This window comes from Bactrocera neohumeralis, unplaced genomic scaffold, assembly GCF_024586455.1.
Source record: "Bactrocera neohumeralis isolate Rockhampton unplaced genomic scaffold, APGP_CSIRO_Bneo_wtdbg2-racon-allhic-juicebox.fasta_v2 cluster10, whole genome shotgun sequence".
Taxonomy (NCBI): domain Eukaryota; kingdom Metazoa; phylum Arthropoda; class Insecta; order Diptera; family Tephritidae; genus Bactrocera; species Bactrocera neohumeralis.
In genome coordinates this window covers 4323386-4340320 of record NW_026089623.1, presented here as the reverse complement: position 1 = coordinate 4340320, position 16935 = coordinate 4323386, and the positions used below count along the sequence as shown (strand labels likewise).

The 16935-nt window shown below is 38.5% G+C and overlaps 1 protein-coding gene and 1 long non-coding RNA gene across 3 annotated transcripts in view; both read right to left on the bottom strand.

The window, feature by feature from the left end:
• The window catches only part of LOC126764841 (TBC1 domain family member 16), a 42050-nt gene that overhangs the window by 12072 nt on the left and 13043 nt on the right, over positions 1-16935 (bottom strand). The window lies entirely within an intron of this gene.
• Positions 1340-7560, bottom strand: LOC126764975 (uncharacterized). Of its 2 annotated transcripts, XR_007668187.1 has the most exons (4): positions 5850-7559; positions 1661-5782; positions 1487-1593; positions 1340-1424 (listed from the first exon to the last, which is right to left on the bottom strand). It is a non-coding gene; the product is annotated as an uncharacterized LOC126764975 (long non-coding RNA). The 2 variants fall into 2 exon arrangements; XR_007668186.1 differs by having other exon boundaries at positions 1487-5782; positions 5850-7560.

Sequence of the window (16935 nt, the reverse complement as noted above, 5' to 3'; positions counted from 1 at the left end):
CGAAACATTAAAAGAAAAGTTCTATAGCTTAACAAAAAAGATTGTAATAAATGGATGATGGTTTGTTGTATTTTGCACATGTTCAAACAACGAAGTTCATAAAAACAACATTAAACTCTGCACCAATTTTTTCCTTCAACAAATCTTAGATTTAGTCTGTTAAATTTCATTCAGAATCAACCAAGCATTTAGTGTCTTAAGTATATATGGATGCAAAGAACTAGAACGCCGTTTTCATAAATGTTTAACGTCTCTTTTTGTATAATTTTCATCATTTCTAAACAATCGTATTTTTGTATACATTTTCTCTCAATAAATATAATTTGTTAACAACTATTTCATTTAGAATAAATGTAATTATTTATTTATAACAAGTTCGAAAAAAAACCTGAATAAAAATATATGTTAGATTCCTTTTTAGCAAAACGAAGTAATTTTATTTAATATATGTACATATGTCCGTATGTAAGTGAAAAATATTTATACAAAATGGATGACGACAAATTTATAAAAACCCTCATAAAGTTGACAATTTTTTATATGGGTTTCTTTAAAACTTTAGTAGCATTTATTTCAGCCATAGCTAATCGCTCCTTCATTTCAAGTTCAAGAATTTTATACTTTCCTTGACTTTCGAACATTTTTTTCTTAAGCTGAAATTCTTTTTCTTTTAAATCTAACTCCCGATCGCCTTAAACTCCCAATTCCTGGCGGCACAATCTGCCTCCAACTTTTTTTTTGAACCCTTATAAATTCCTTTTGAACTTTCATAATTTCCAAGACGCCTGTTCGACTATATATACATTTGCGGCTTGTGCTATCACTTGGATTGGCATTAAGTCTTGGACTTAATATGTAATCTGCATTTTGTGCATTCTCTTCAAACTCAGATACTACTGGTGTTGGAGTTTATATACATATCTCCCTCAACATCAATTGCGTCTTTCGTAGCGTATCTACCTATTATGGAGCAATCACTTACCCTCCTTCCAAATATGTCTCAAATTGTAATACTGGCTAGACATTTTTAATAAGGTACCTTGGATTATTAATTATTAAAGTAAATTGACAATTAAATACCTGATAACACTTACCTTTAATGGTATCCATGCTACCAGCTCCCGTCGAGCCTTCCCATTTTTTGGCCTTATTCTAACTAATTCGCAGATTTCTAACCTTTGTTCGCACCAACTTCCATTCCATTTGAATTTTGTATTCTTCACAAAAACGTTTATAAAACTTATGATTGAGCAGACGACTTCTGCAAAACATTTACATTTAAATATTAAGTTAATTTACATATATATTTTATAACCCTAACAATTCTTAAGTTGGGAATCTTCAGATAGAAAGTCCATAAGCGCCTTTTCTTCTGGCACCGTCCACCTTCTTGTTGAATTGCAGCGGACACGTTTAATTTTTCCCTAAAATAAAGAAGACGTTTAAACAAAAGAATATATTTGTTTTTTAATGAAATATTACTTACTTTATTAGTATCAGATGAATTCATTTATCATTTATTATTTATCTTTTTATTGAATCCACAAAGAAAATAATCAAACCCAGGGAAATGCTGGAAATGCTATATAAATCCTATACTGACATATACACAAGGTTTGTTAGAAAAACGAAAACCATTATATGTGGTGTAAGAACCTACTTGTTTGCGTGAGTAATAAGACAATCGTGTATAGTATAATACTCCGGTAATTTATTGTCTCGTCTTCACAGTTTCACAGTATAAAGTGTACTAAACTAGAATGTGTATACATGTACGTAATTTACTCGGTATTGGTAGGCTCTCGTTGTTCGCTCTCTGGTTCGGTTCTTCACATCCCTCCTTTATTATAAAGCTTCAAACGTATTTTGGATCCGTCTTTAGGCTTGCAACTTCCAGAGGTATTGGTCCGATGTTCGTTGTGACTGTCAGTGGTTGATGGTTGAGGGCGAGGTGTGGATGTGGCAGGGGGTGTTATTCCAGACACTGCAGTTTGAGTTGAGTTTTCGCCTTGGACCTGAAGTGGCACCTTCTTAACGTGGCTTATATTCCTAAGAACGCGTTTTCCGTCAGCCGCTACTATCACTTCATTTTCACAACACTCTACGACTTCGTATTCCGTGGAGTTAAACGTGGGCGTAAGTTTATGTGAGGTCACTACGTTGCGAAGTAATACTTTGTCTCCCGGCTTTATATCAGATGGTTTTGCGATGCGGGTCGTATCCCCCTTCCTTTTCCCTTTTTGTTTATTTATCATATCCAAGTCTCGCGTTGCCGAGTCTAAAATATCATCAGATATATCTTGTATCCCCGGTATCTTGTGTCGAATCGTGCGGTTAAACATCAGTTCAGTTGGTGCGGATCCGGTAGTACCATGAGGGGTAACATTATACATTACAATTAATTTTCAAGCGTTTCACCAACGACTTATTCATATTTTCAACTTCGCCGTTTGCTTGAGGCCAATAGGGTGGTGTCGTGATTAGGGGGATGTTGTTATCTTTGCAATATTTTCTAAACTCTGTGCTAATAAATTGCCTTTTATTATCTGCTCTTAATGATCTAGGTAATCCTAAGCGACAAAAAATTGCTTGTAAAGCGTTAATTATTTCATCAGAGGTAATTTTCCTCAAGAATTTTATTTCTTGGTAGCGTGAATAATAATCAATTAAAACGAGTAGATATTCGTTATTCGGTAGGGGTCCCAACAGGTCTGTAGCTACACATTGCCAAGGGCCATTTGGAAATACATGCCTTTGCATCGGCGCAGGATTATTTGGACGTGAAACCATTAAACAGTTACGACAATTTTTCTCAAAGGTTTCTACTTCTCTGTCAATTAAAGGCCACCACACTTTTGCCCTCAACCTTCTTTTCATGGCGGATTCACCAGGGTGTCCTTCATGAGCTAGCTCCAAAACCTTCGCCCGTAGGTCTGTTGGTATAACTATCCGGGTGCCGCGCAAGATTATATCACCAACTGTTGTTAATTCGTGTCTAAATGGAAAGTATCTATTGATAGTATTTTATGGCCAGCTGTCACATTTAATACACTCCATGGCTTCAGTTATTTCTTTATCCCTTGAACCCTTCTCTGAGATCTCGCTTATGGCCAATGCTGTTGGTGTTGAATTGGAAATTATGTGAAAAATAGATTTCTCTACGTTGTCATCAAAGGACTTCGCTCTTTCCAATTTACATAACCTCGAAAGGGAGTCCGCAATATTTTCTTTTCTTGAGCGGTATATAACTTTAAATTTAAACGACTGAAGCCCCAACAGCCACCGTTCAATTCTCGCAGGTGGTTTTGAAGTTGGCTTAAATATGGTTTCAAGAGGCTTATGATCGGTGACCAATTCAAAGTCTAGTAATACTAAGTAGTAATAGAACCTCTCGACAGCCCATACAAGCGCCAAACTTTCTTTTTCTGTTTGAGAATATCTTTATTCTACCTCCGAAAGGCTTTTACTGGCAAAAGAAATAATATTCGGTTCATTATTAGAATTAAACTGTATAAGGACTGCACCCAAAGCCACAAGACTCGCATCCGCAATAACCCTTGTTATATTTGAGGGATCAAAATATGATAAGGTGGGTATGTTTGATAAAAGATGTTTCAGTTTTGCAAAAGCGTTTTGTTGTGTGGGGCCTCATATAAATTTTGCATCTAACTTAAGTAGCTTTCTCAGCGGCTCTGTCGTATCAGCCATATCCGGTATAAATTTTCCGATGTACGTGATGAGGCCAAGAAACCTTCTTGTTTCTTCTTTTGTTTGCGGTGCTCTAAACTCCATAATTGTTTTAATTTTGTCCGGGTCCGGAAATATACCTACATCCGACAATACGTGACCAAAAAATTTAAGTTTTCTTGCCCCCCAAACGCATTTTTCATCATTGAGTAAAACATTGTTGTTCTTCAAAACCTTAAGTACATTTTCAACGGCTGAGTCATGATCTTTTTCCGATTTCCCATATACGATAATATCGTCTAAATAATTCAAGCAATTTTGACACGTCGAGAGTAGCTCCTCGAAAACCCGCTGAAATATTTCTGGGCGGAATTGATGCCAAACATTAATCTTTTGTAACGAAACAAACCTTTATGTGTTATGAATGTTGTAATTTCTCGACTTGATTCTTCAAGTTCCAATTGGTGATACGCCCATTTAAGATCAAGTCGAGAAAATATTTTTGCATCGCTCAGTTTCGTCATAAAGGTATCGAACGTGGGCACAGCTTTATTGGCCCTACGCATATCGACGCAAAGACGAATTTCACCATGATCTTTTAGAACTACGACAATTGGTGAGATCCATTGAGTTGGACCCCTAACTGGCTCCTTTGCGAGCGCTTCTTCTAATTTCTTCTCAACTTGTTTCTCTAGGGCAACTGGAATGCGACGTAAATGCTGTTTGACTGGTTTAATGGACTTATCAAACTATAGCTTTATCTTAATATTGAAAATTTTCGGAAACGGTTCTATTTTCTCAATTCTATTTACGTCAAGCCCCAATATCAATACCTTGAGTTGAATTGCAGTATCTCGGCCGAGAAGAGATTGTTTCCCATCTTTTATTACATAAAAAGTAGCTATAACTTCCGTACCCTTTCTCACCCCTATTGGTGCCTCGAAAACATATAAGACTGTTAAAATTTTATTAGCTGCATTCAACGCATTCCAAACGTCTTGACCTAACAAGTTAAACCTAGATCCTGAATCTATTATCATAGGGACAGTATGTCCAACAATCGCAACTTATCAATTCGTTCGTCGATTCGCACGATTCCACTTGAAGGCAATCATATTGTAGGGAATCATCTGATGAGTCGTTGTTAACTTTTTCGATACACCTAACTTTTGACGGATGTAATCGGCGCTGTTTCGAATTATTGTATTTTACGTCGCCGAGTTTTCTTTTTAAACTCTTTGTTTTGCATTTGCGTGAGTAATGCCCTATTAATCCACATTTATTGCATTTAGCATTTCTTGCTGGACAATTAATGTCAGAGCTCACGTGCCCCGCCTGACCACATCTACCACACTCACCCCCATTATTCCTGCTCCCTTTTGATTTTGCAACCACCCTGTTCACTTCTTCACCCTCTTTTTTAGGCAACATGTCCTGCGATTGTTTATATATCTGCTCATGAATCTGGCAAGCATCAATAATTTCTTTCAAGTCGTGTTCTTTTTCAAGTAAGCGTTTTTTAAGCTCCACTGGAGCCCACGACTCAATGAGTTTATCTTTTAGAGCGATGTCTATTTCGCTTTTTGTTTCGCCAAAATGACATTTAGAAGCTTTGTACCTCAAACGCAACAAGAAATTGTTAAAATTTTCGCTCTCCAAAGGCGCTATGTTTCTATATATGTGTCTCTCCGGCTGTTCAGTGTCAACTTCCACAATGGCCCCAGGGATATTATAAATTACCTCTTGTAGTTGTGGCCCACCTAAATGAAGCAGTTTGTTTCTTCGCTTTACCTCATTTGTAATATCTTCCGATTGAAGATACAGAGTAAACGACCTCAGCCATTTTTCCCACTCGCTTCGTAATAACGCCCTATCAATGCTATCGCACAGGAATGGTTTAATTTCGCTCATCTTGCTTGCTTTTATTTCTTCTTTAGCCAATTTAATGCCCCGGACAGAAGTATATTTTACCAGTTCAGTGGCTTTTAATTTCCAATTAAATGCTTTCCCAATTTAATGGCCACTGTATTTGTCGCTCAACAAACCAATTTAACGGGCAGCCTCTTTACTTATTCAGTTGCGCCAATTGAATGGCCTAAAAAAAAGAAACGTCAAATGTTTATTTCATTTTCTCGCCAAATTTCCAATCTAATGGAACAAACCTTTGCTTATTAACTTGTATACTTTTTTTTTTTTTGTTTGCTACGTCTCTTATTGACAGTTGTGCTGGTTTGATGAATGTAAAGAAATATTTTCTCCTTCGCTATTTCATCAACTATGTATGTGTGTATCAACTCGTTGCTTCGAGTTGACAGTTGTGCTGATTTGCTACATGTAAAGAAATATCTTCTCCGTCGCAATTACATCAACTATGTATATATGTATGTATATCAACTCGCTGCTTTTGACTCGCTAAGAAAAATCCGATGCAGAAAAACCGATGCTTTATTTGCGTGGAAGAAATTAAACAAATTTTAGTTTTTTTTTCAACTGAAAGAAAATGTTCTGCTGCTACACATAATCCCATCCTCGTCGCCACTGTAAGAACCTACTTGTTTGCGTGAATAATAAGACAATCGTGTATAGTATAATGCTCCGGTAATTTATTGTCTCGTCTTCACAGCTTCACAGTATAAAGTGTACTAAACTAGATTGTGTATACATGTACGGGGGAAACTTTAGTATACCATCCCACGATTTCAGGGTTAAAAGTGGTATGGTTGGATAGTGCTGATGCACCAGATTAAGAATATATATAATTATTGCCGCCGCAAACTTATAGTTTTTGAGATATTTGCATTTAAAGTTGAAAATTTTGCAAATTTAATTTTGCAATTTCTCGACTTATGGTTAGTTTTTCTTCCGTATTATGCACTTTTTATACACTTACAATTCGCTACAATATTTCTACATACATATTTATTTTTTATTAATATTTTAGATATTTGCTTAAAATAAGCATTTTATATTTTACATAAATATTACTACACGCACAATAACAGTAAGTGTTCCGTGTTGTCAAATAATAAGTGTTACCATATCACAAATGATTGAAAACAATAGAAATAAATAAAAAAAACTCAAATGCATGAAAAAAATTATCCTGGGCGACCAACACCTGGGTGTGTCAGGTTTTTACGATTGAAACTCTCTTTTTGCGTTGGCGGCCTTCGGCCGCGCTTCAAAAAAATAGCCCTGGCCGATCCAACACCGGGGTGTCAGGTTTTTTTCGAGTAAAACTCCTTTTTGCGTTGGCGGCCTTCGGCCGCGCTTCAAAAAAATAACCCTGGCCGATCCAACACCGGGGTGTGCCAACACCAGGGTGTGTCAGATTTTTCTTCGAGTAAAACTCCTTTTTGCGTTGGCGGCCTTTGGCCGCGCTTCAAAAAAATAACCCTGGCCGATCCAACACCGGGGTGTGTCAGGTTTTTTTCGAGTAAAACTCCGTTTTGCGTTGACGGCCTTCGGCCGCGCTTCAAAAAAATAACCCTGGCCGATCCAACACCGGGGTGTGCCAACACCAGGGTGTGTCAGGGTTTTTTTTCGAGTAAAACTCCTTTTTTGATTATTACTCATGATATAGAAAGAAAAAAGGATAATGATTTATGTATTTGGCGTATAAACCTATTTTTTATTCGTTTGATAAATGTGTAGATATGGCAATACTTATTATTTGACAACACGGAACACTTATTGTTATTGTGCGTGTAATAATATTTATGTAAAATATAAAATGCTTATTTTAAGCAAACATCTAAAATATTAATAAAAAATAAATATGTAGAAATATTGTGGTGAATTGTAAGTGTATAAAAAGTGCATAATACGGAAGAAAAACTACATAACCATAAGTCGAGAAATTGCAAATTAAATTTGCAAAATTTTCAACTTTAAATGCAAATATCTCGAAAACTATAAGTTTGCGGCGGCAATAATTATATATATATTCTTAATCTGGAGCATCAGCACTATCCAACCATACCACTTTTAACCCTGAAATCGTGGGATGGTATACTAAAGCCGACCCCATGTACGTAATTTACTCGGTATTGGTAGGCTCTCGTTGTTCGCTCTCTGGTTCGGTTTTCCACATGTGGTATATGGACGATTTTATCTATTTTTACCAATACCACATACTATTCACATGTGACTTACTAAAAAACTAATCATATAGAGTAAAGTCAGCCGGATGTTCGAAAATCCTGATATTGGTTATATTAAGTCAAGTTCTCGCTCAAATTAATCTATTTTAGGCATAAAGAGTCACTGTTATGAGTAAACCACGTTCTCTTATTTTCCTTGGGATAACTCAGGACACATTTTTAGCTCGCAAAGTTAGCAAAGTGCGCACGAGGGCTAGATGAGGAGAATATAAGTTTACGGAGGAAAGGGCAAAAGAAGTTGCGAAAAAAATCAATTGCATTCCTCCGTAACCTAATGTTCCTCGCAGAATGGTTGCGGCAATACTGACATTGACAAATTAAAGAGCGGAAGTTTACTTTATTGTACAGTTGTGTGAACAAAAAGAGGTAAACATAATTTGCAGGTTTTAGAGTTTTGCATTAATATTGGATTTTATTTACCTTTGCATGGTGGAAAATTCTAATCAAAAAATTATATAAGTGTTACTTGTACCTAAAAACAATTTTATTTAATAAGAAAACAGCACATTTTAAAACTTAACAACACCTTATAGTTGTTCCTATTTTGTTCACACCACTGTACATGTGATAGAACAGTTAATGGTGGTGATGCCAGTTGTAAAATTTCATTTTAGCTACAATTGGGAAAACTTCTCTAGTTTTGGGCTTTTGTGACATATGCAAGGCAGTTTTATATATTTGCATATATAAACAAGAAAAGATACTTGTGGCCATAATATATATTTTGTTTAAACATATTGCAGTTCCATTTAAGGGGCTATACCAGTGTGACACTTTCAAAAAAAAATTTTATTTTTTTTTTTGCTTTTTCGATAGTTTATATATTCAAAAATATCCTGTGAAATCGGCGAGGTCGTATCTTCAATAGTTTTTGAATGGCAGCGTTCTAAATAGCGACCGCTCAGAGGTGCAAACATATATAAGTGAAACTTTAAACGCGTTTTTCTCGAAACGACATTTTTCAAAATTGCTGACATCATAACTCAACGAGAAATCGACCGATCGACTTCAAATTAAAACTGGATATAGTTGAATACATTTGCTATACAATAGACTACGATCTTTTTGATTGGTTGAAAATTGTCAATTTGGCATTAAAAAAACCACCATTTTTTTCGTAAAAAAACGATTTTTTTTTCAAAATTACGCCATTTTCTTAATTTTTGAAAGATCGTAGTTCATTGTATAGAAAATATATTTAAGTTTAATAAACATTTTGAATTTTTTTGATTCAGCTACTCATTCGACCGGAATCGTGCCAGCAGTTGAGGCACTTTTTTTTCGGCACGTCCGCAGACAGCACATAACTCTGTTATTTTTCAATATTTTTGTAAAAAAAAAAAATTTAATATAGCTAAAAATATACTTTATTACGTCCATAGAACGTCGAAACATTCAATCTAGTACTTTCTTTTAAAAAAATTCACGAAAATCGCCTAATTTTTCATGCGTCACACTGGTATAGCCCCTTAATGAAAATGATTATATAAATATATAATTTGTGTTATTTTCAGTTTGGTTGTTTTATCAAAATATTAAAAAAATTGAGGTTCTTTTCTATTATTGCTTTGTTAAATTTTAAAAATATAAGTTGCCTTTGGAAATGTATTAATATAATAATACGCGCTAGAGAAAGGAAACACATATTTCCAAAAATATAAAAAATCATCAAATAAAAATATATTTGCCCGGTATGGCATTATTGATTGAAAGTGGCTAAGCACACAAATAGGATACCAACGCTAATGACAGAAACATAGAATACCGCTTCTCCTTTCGCTACGAGCGGCAAGCGTTTTGTTCTCGTTTTCATTCGAACAATGTTGCCATTACTCAATACGCATATGTAGTTTTATACACATCTAAATTTTCAATTATAATTTTTCATAATATAAAATATCAAAACAGAAATCAAACTATTATAAATAGTTTATATATTTATAAATAATAGCATTCGACTCTGATTTTGAGTTAATTTAAGAAAGAGATTGGCAATCCTGCGTTGTAGAGAGCAATCTGCTGACGCGTTTCTACGGGGAAAACCCCAAATCGTTGGAAATTCTATGGTAAGCGGGCGGTAGAAGCGGTGTTGGCTTATCATTCACATTGCGCTCTCATAAGATTCATTTGGGCATATGTGTTTGAAGAAACAGTGGTTCATAAACTGAAGTTAGTATTAAAATTACTTTTTATTAGGAAGTTTAAAGAAATAACCTGGTTTGACACTTTTTGATTCGAAAATTATATCTATGTTTGGAAGTATCTACACTTGTGAATAATTTTTTTCAATAATGAATTTAAACAAACATAAAATTGGAAGTAGGTTATCTGATTTAAATTTTGGTATAATAATGCGTATAGCTACAGTAAATGAGATTAAACCAAACATAAAATTTATTATTTGAAATAAACTAAATTAAATGCTGTTATAAAGACATAATAAAAAAAATGATTACTAAAATAAAATATTTATTATACTGTTTGTTATTTGTCTTACATTTTATAAATTTATAGTAATTACAAAGAAACTTAAAATTGTTAGGCAATTTTACAGTTATTACCCACAGTTCAACTTCCCATATATGCGCGCGCTCTCATTTGTAAACATGGTGTGGTAAAATACGTTGCTCTCACTTCCCTCTTCATGTTTGCCCGCGATGATCCCCTCATCTAGCCCTGAAAATGTGCACTCGTGCCCGAACGGGCAAAATGCCACTGAGGGCTAATATGCCCACCCCTGGTCCAATTCAACCCATTTTTGACATAAACACATACCATTGTCAGCGAAGTACTATGCCTGAATTTATATTATATATCTCAAACTCTGACCGATATTTTCGAACAGAACAGAAGTCAACTTTCAAATATTCGTTACCTAGGAGCTTTTTGTTTGGTTTGGACAATTTTGGGTCATAAGGAAGCTTACTTTAAAGGCATTAATCGTGCAAAATTTAATCCCGTTATAACATTTGCTTCCCGATTAGTGTACTGGCAAGTAAAAGAACATGTAACACAATAATAAACGTATTATAGAAAATAAATGAAAGTGTTTTTTCTACTTATTTTAAGGAAGGCATGTACACGTAAGGGATGGAGTCATGTGTAGAGAGGGATGGAGTCATGTGTAGAAGTTCACGCAAGTGAGGAAAGTTCTCTGATCGCCATTCACTTTGGAGTGACCAGAAACGATTATTTTACACATGGCTCAAGCAGCTCACTACTTCCGGTCTTTGACCAAGTTTCCTCGTTCGAAGGCGAGCTAAAGTGAGAAGGCGAAACATCCCCTACATAGGGTTGTGCGCTGAGTTTGGGAGCCGCCACGTAAAAAGCCCCCCCCTAATGAAAGATTACCAACTGCCTCGGATGAGGGACCCCCCTTTTGATGACGACCATGGCAAACGAAATAAGGACTACGATATTAGGGCATGCACCTGGAATGTCCGGACCCTTAATTGGGAAAGTGCCGCTGCCCAGCTGGTTGATGTCCTCGCGAAAATAAAGGCTGACATCACCGCCGTCCAAGAAATGCGATGGACGGGACAAGGACAGAGACGAGTAGGTCCTTGTGACATTTACTACAGTGGCCATATAAAGGAGCGCAAGTTTGGTGTTGGATTCGTGGTGGGAGAGAGACTCCGTCGACGAGTACTATCATTCACTCCGGTGAGTGAGCGTCTAGCCACAATCCGCATCAAAGCGAGGTTCTTCAACATATCGCTGATTTGCGCCCACGCCCCGACGGAAGAGAAGGACGATGTGACCAAAGATGCCTTCTATGAGCTCTTGGAGCGCGTTTATGAGAGCTGCCCCCGCCACGATGTCAAAATCGCGCTTGGCGACTTTAACGCCAGGGTGGGCAAAGAAGGTATATTTGGCACTACGGTCGGTAAATTCAGCCTCCACGACGAAACATCCCCAAATGGGTTGAGGCTGATTGACTTCGCCGGGGCCCAAAATATGGTTATCTGTGGTACTAGATTCCAGCACAAGAAGATACATCAACCTAGGGTGCAGTCGCCGGATCGAAAAGCCACCAACCAAATCGATCATGTTGTGATAGACGGAAGACACGTCTCCAGTGTTCTAGACGTGCGTATGCCCGAGGTCCTAACATCAACTCGGACCACTATCTTGTTGCAGCCAAGATTCGCACCCGCTTCTGTGCAGTAAAAAACGCACGCCAACAAACACAAGGAACGTTCGACGTCGAGAAGCTGCAATCACAACAGACAGCTGAACGATTTGCTACTCGACTTGCACTCCTGCTCTCTGAAAGCACTCGTCAACAACTAGGTATAAGCGAACTGTGGGACGGCATTTCAAACTCCTTACGTATAGCTGCAACCGAATCCATCGGTTTTCAGAAAATGAGAGTGTCGTGCGCAGCGGAGAGAAAACAGACTGTCTACCTCGCAACGTTACGATCGACCACTACACGTGCGGGATGGGACAGATACCGAGTGCTGAAGAGGGAAGCGAGACCCATTTGCAGACAGAAAGAGACTGAAATGCGTGAGTACGAAGAGCTTGATGAGCTGGCCGACAGGGGTAATGCTCGAAAATTCTACGAAAAAATGCGGCGGCTTACAGAAGGTTTCAAGACCGGAGCATACTCTTGTTGTGATCTAGTGACCGATGCCCAGAGCATACTTAAATTATGGAGGGAACACTTCTCCAGCCTGCTGAATGGCTGTGAAAGTACAACGCCAGGAGAAGGCGAACCCGATTCCCTAATCGATGACGATGGAGCAGACGTTCCATCGCCCGACCATGAAGAAGTTCGAATAGCAATTACCCGCCTGAAGAACAACAAAGCGGCGGGGGCCGATGGATTACCGGCCAAGCTATTCAAACACGGCGGGGAAGAACTGATAAGGAGCATGCATCAGCTTCTTTGAAAAATATGGTCGGACGAAAGCATGCCCAACGATTGGAATTTAAGTGTGCTCTGCCCAGTCTATAAAAAAGGAGATCCCACAATATGCGCCAACTACAGGGGCATAAGCCTCCTCAACATCGCATATAAGGTTCTATCGAGCGTATTGTGTGAAAGATTAAAACCTACCGTCAACAAACTGATTGGACCTTATCAATGTGGCTTTAGACCTGGCAAATCAACAACCGACCATATATTCACCATGCGCCAAACCTTGGAAAAAACCCGTGAAAGGAGAATCGACACACACCACCTCTTCGTCGATTTCAAAGCTGCTTTCGACAGCACGAAAAGGAGCTGCCTTTATGGCGCGATGACTGAATTTGGTATCCCCGCAAAACTAACACGGCTGTGTAAACTGACGTTGAGCAACACCAAAAGCTCCGTCATGATCGGGAAGGACTTCTCCGAGCCGTTCGATACCATCATCGATATCATCGGCCTCAACATCCGCACCGTTAGTTCTGCTTTCTCCAGACTGGACAAGGATGCACAGAAAATGGGTCTGGCAGTGAACGATGGCAAGACGAAATATCTCCTGTCATCAAACAAACAGTCGTCGCACTCGCGACTTGGCTCTCACGTCACTGTTGACAGTCATAACTTTGAAGTTGTAGATAATTTCGTCTATTTAACACCACCAACAATGTCAGTCTGGAAATCCAACGCAGGATTGCTCTTGCCAACAGGTGCTACTTCGGACTGAGTAAGCAATTAAGAAGCAAAGTCCTCTCTCGACGAACAAAAACTAAACTCTATAAGTGCAGAGGCTTGGACGATGACAACAACCGATGAGTCGACGTTACGAGTTCTCGAAAGAAAGGTTCTGCGAAAGATTTATGGTCCTTTGCGCATTGGCCACAGCGAATATCGCATTCGATGGAACGATGAGCTGTACGAGATATACGACGACATTGACATAGTTCAGCGAATATAAGTTGCCTTTGGAAATGTATTAATATAATAATACGCGCTAGAGAAAGGAAACACATATTTCCAAAAATATAAAAAATCATCAAATAAAAATATATTTGCCCGGTATGGCATTATTGATTGAAAGTGGCTAAGCACACAAATAGGATACCAACGCTAATGACAGAAACATAGAATACCGCTTCTCCTTTCGCTACGAGCGGCAAGCGTTTTGTTCTCGTTTTCATTCGAACAATGTTGCCATTACTCAATACGCATATGTAGTTTTATACACATCTAAATTTTCAATTATAATTTTTCATAATATAAAATATCAAAACAGAAATCAAACTATTATAAATAGTTTATATATTTATAAATAATAGCATTCGACTCTGATTTTGAGTTAATTTAAGAAAGAGATTGGCAATCCTGCGTTGTAGAGAGCAATCTGCTGACGCGTTTCTACGGGGAAAACCCCAAATCGTTGGAAATTCTATGGTAAGCGGGCGGTAGAAGCGGTGTTGGCTTATCATTCACATTGCGCTCTCATAAGATTCATTTGGGCATATGTGTTTGAAGAAACAGTGGTTCATAAACTGAAGTTAGTATTAAAATTACTTTTTATTAGGAAGTTTAAAGAAATAACCTGGTTTGACACTTTTTGATTCGAAAATTATATCTATGTTTGGAAGTATCTACACTTGTGAATAATTTTTTTCAATAATGAATTTAAACAAACATAAAATTGGAAGTAGGTTATCTGATTTAAATTTTGGTATAATAATGCGTGTAGCTACAGTAAATGAGATTAAACCAAACATAGAATTTATTATTTGAAATAAACTAAATTAAATGCTGTTATAAAGACATAATAAAAAAAATGATTACTAAAATAAAATATTTATTATACTGTTTGTTATTTGTCTTACATTTTATAAATTTATAGTAATTACAAAGAAACTTAAAATTGTTAGGCAATTTTACAGTTATTACCCACAGTTCAACTTCCCATATATGCGCGCGCTCTCATTTGTAAACATGGTGTGGTAAAATACGTTGCTCTCACTTCCCTCTTCATGTTTGCCCGCGATGATCCCCTCATCTAGCCCTGAAAATGTGCACTCGTGCCCGAACGGGCAAAATGCCACTGAGGGCTAATATGCCCACCCCTGGTCCAATTCAACCCATTTTTGACATAAACACATACCATTGTCAGCGAAGTACTATGCCTGAATTTATATTATACATCTCAAACTCTGACCGATATTTTCGAACAGAACAGAAGTCAACTTTCAAATATTCGTTACCTAGGAGCTTTTTGTTTGGTTTGGACAATTTTGGGTCATAAGGAAGCTTACTTTAAAGGCATTAATCGTGCAAAATTTAATCCCGTTATAACATTTGCTTCCCGATTAGTGTACTGGCAAGTAAAAGAACATGTAACACAATAATAAACGTATTATAGAAAATAAATGAAAGTGTTTTTTCTACTTATTTTAAGGAAGGCATGTACACGTAAGGGATGGAGTCATGTGTAGAGAGGGATGGAGTCATGTGTAGAAGTTCACGCAAGTGAGGAAAGTTCTCTGATCGCCATTCACTTTGGAGTGACCAGAAACGATTATTTTACACATGGCTCAAGCAGCTCACTACTTCCGGTCTTTGACCAAGTTTCCTCGTTCGAAGGCGAGCTAAAGTGAGAAGGCGAAACATCCCCTACATAGGGTTGTGCGCTGAGTTTGGGAGCCGCCACGTAAAAAGCCCCCCCTAATGAAAGATTACCAACTGCCTCGGATGAGGGACCCCCCTTTTGATGACGACCATGGCAAACGAAATAAGGACTACGATATTAGGGCATGCACCTGGAATGTCCGGACCCTTAATTGGGAAAGTGCCGCTGCCCAGCTGGTTGATGTCCTCGCGAAAATAAAGGCTGACATCACCGCCGTCCAAGAAATGCGATGGACGGGACAAGGACAGAGACGAGTAGGTCCTTGTGACATTTACTACAGTGGCCATATAAAGGAGCGCAAGTTTGGTGTTGGATTCGTGGTGGGAGAGAGACTCCGTCGACGAGTACTATCATTCACTCCGGTGAGTGAGCGTCTAGCCACAATCCGCATCAAAGCGAGGTTCTTCAACATATCGCTGATTTGCGCCCACGCCCCGACGGAAGAGAAGGACGATGTGACCAAAGATGCCTTCTATGAGCTCTTGGAGCGCGTTTATGAGAGCTGCCCCCGCCACGATGTCAAAATCGCGCTTGGCGACTTTAACGCCAGGGTGGGCAAAGAAGGTATATTTGGCACTACGGTCGGTAAATTCAGCCTCCACGACGAAACATCCCCAAATGGGTTGAGGCTGATTGACTTCGCCGGGGCCCAAAATATGGTTATCTGTGGTACTAGATTCCAGCACAAGAAGATACATCAACCTAGGGTGCAGTCGCCGGATCGAAAAGCCACCAACCAAATCGATCATGTTGTGATAGACGGAAGACACGTCTCCAGTGTTCTAGACGTGCGTATGCCCGAGGTCCTAACATCAACTCGGACCACTATCTTGTTGCAGCCAAGATTCGCACCCGCTTCTGTGCAGTAAAAAACGCACGCCAACAAACACAAGGAACGTTCGACGTCGAGAAGCTGCAATCACAACAGACAGCTGAACGATTTGCTACTCGACTTGCACTCCTGCTCTCTGAAAGCACTCGTCAACAACTAGGTATAAGCGAACTGTGGGACGGCATTTCAAACTCCTTACGTATAGCTGCAACCGAATCCATCGGTTTTCAGAAAATGAGAGTGTCGTGCGCAGCGGAGAGAAAACAGACTGTCTACCTCGCAACGTTACGATCGACCACTACACGTGCGGGATGGGACAGATACCGAGTGCTGAAGAGGGAAGCGAGACCCATTTGCAGACAGAAAGAGACTGAAATGCGTGAGTACGAAGAGCTTGATGAGCTGGCCGACAGGGGTAATGCTCGAAAATTCTACGAAAAAATGCGGCGGCTTACAGAAGGTTTCAAGACCGGAGCATACTCTTGTTGTGATCTAGTGACCGATGCCCAGAGCATACTTAAATTATGGAGGGAACACTTCTCCAGCCTGCTGAATGGCTGTGAAAGTACAACGCCAGGAGAAGGCGAACCCGATTCCCTAATCGATGACGATGGAGCAGACGTTCCATCGCCCGACCATGAAGAAGTTCGAATAGCAATTACCCGCCTGA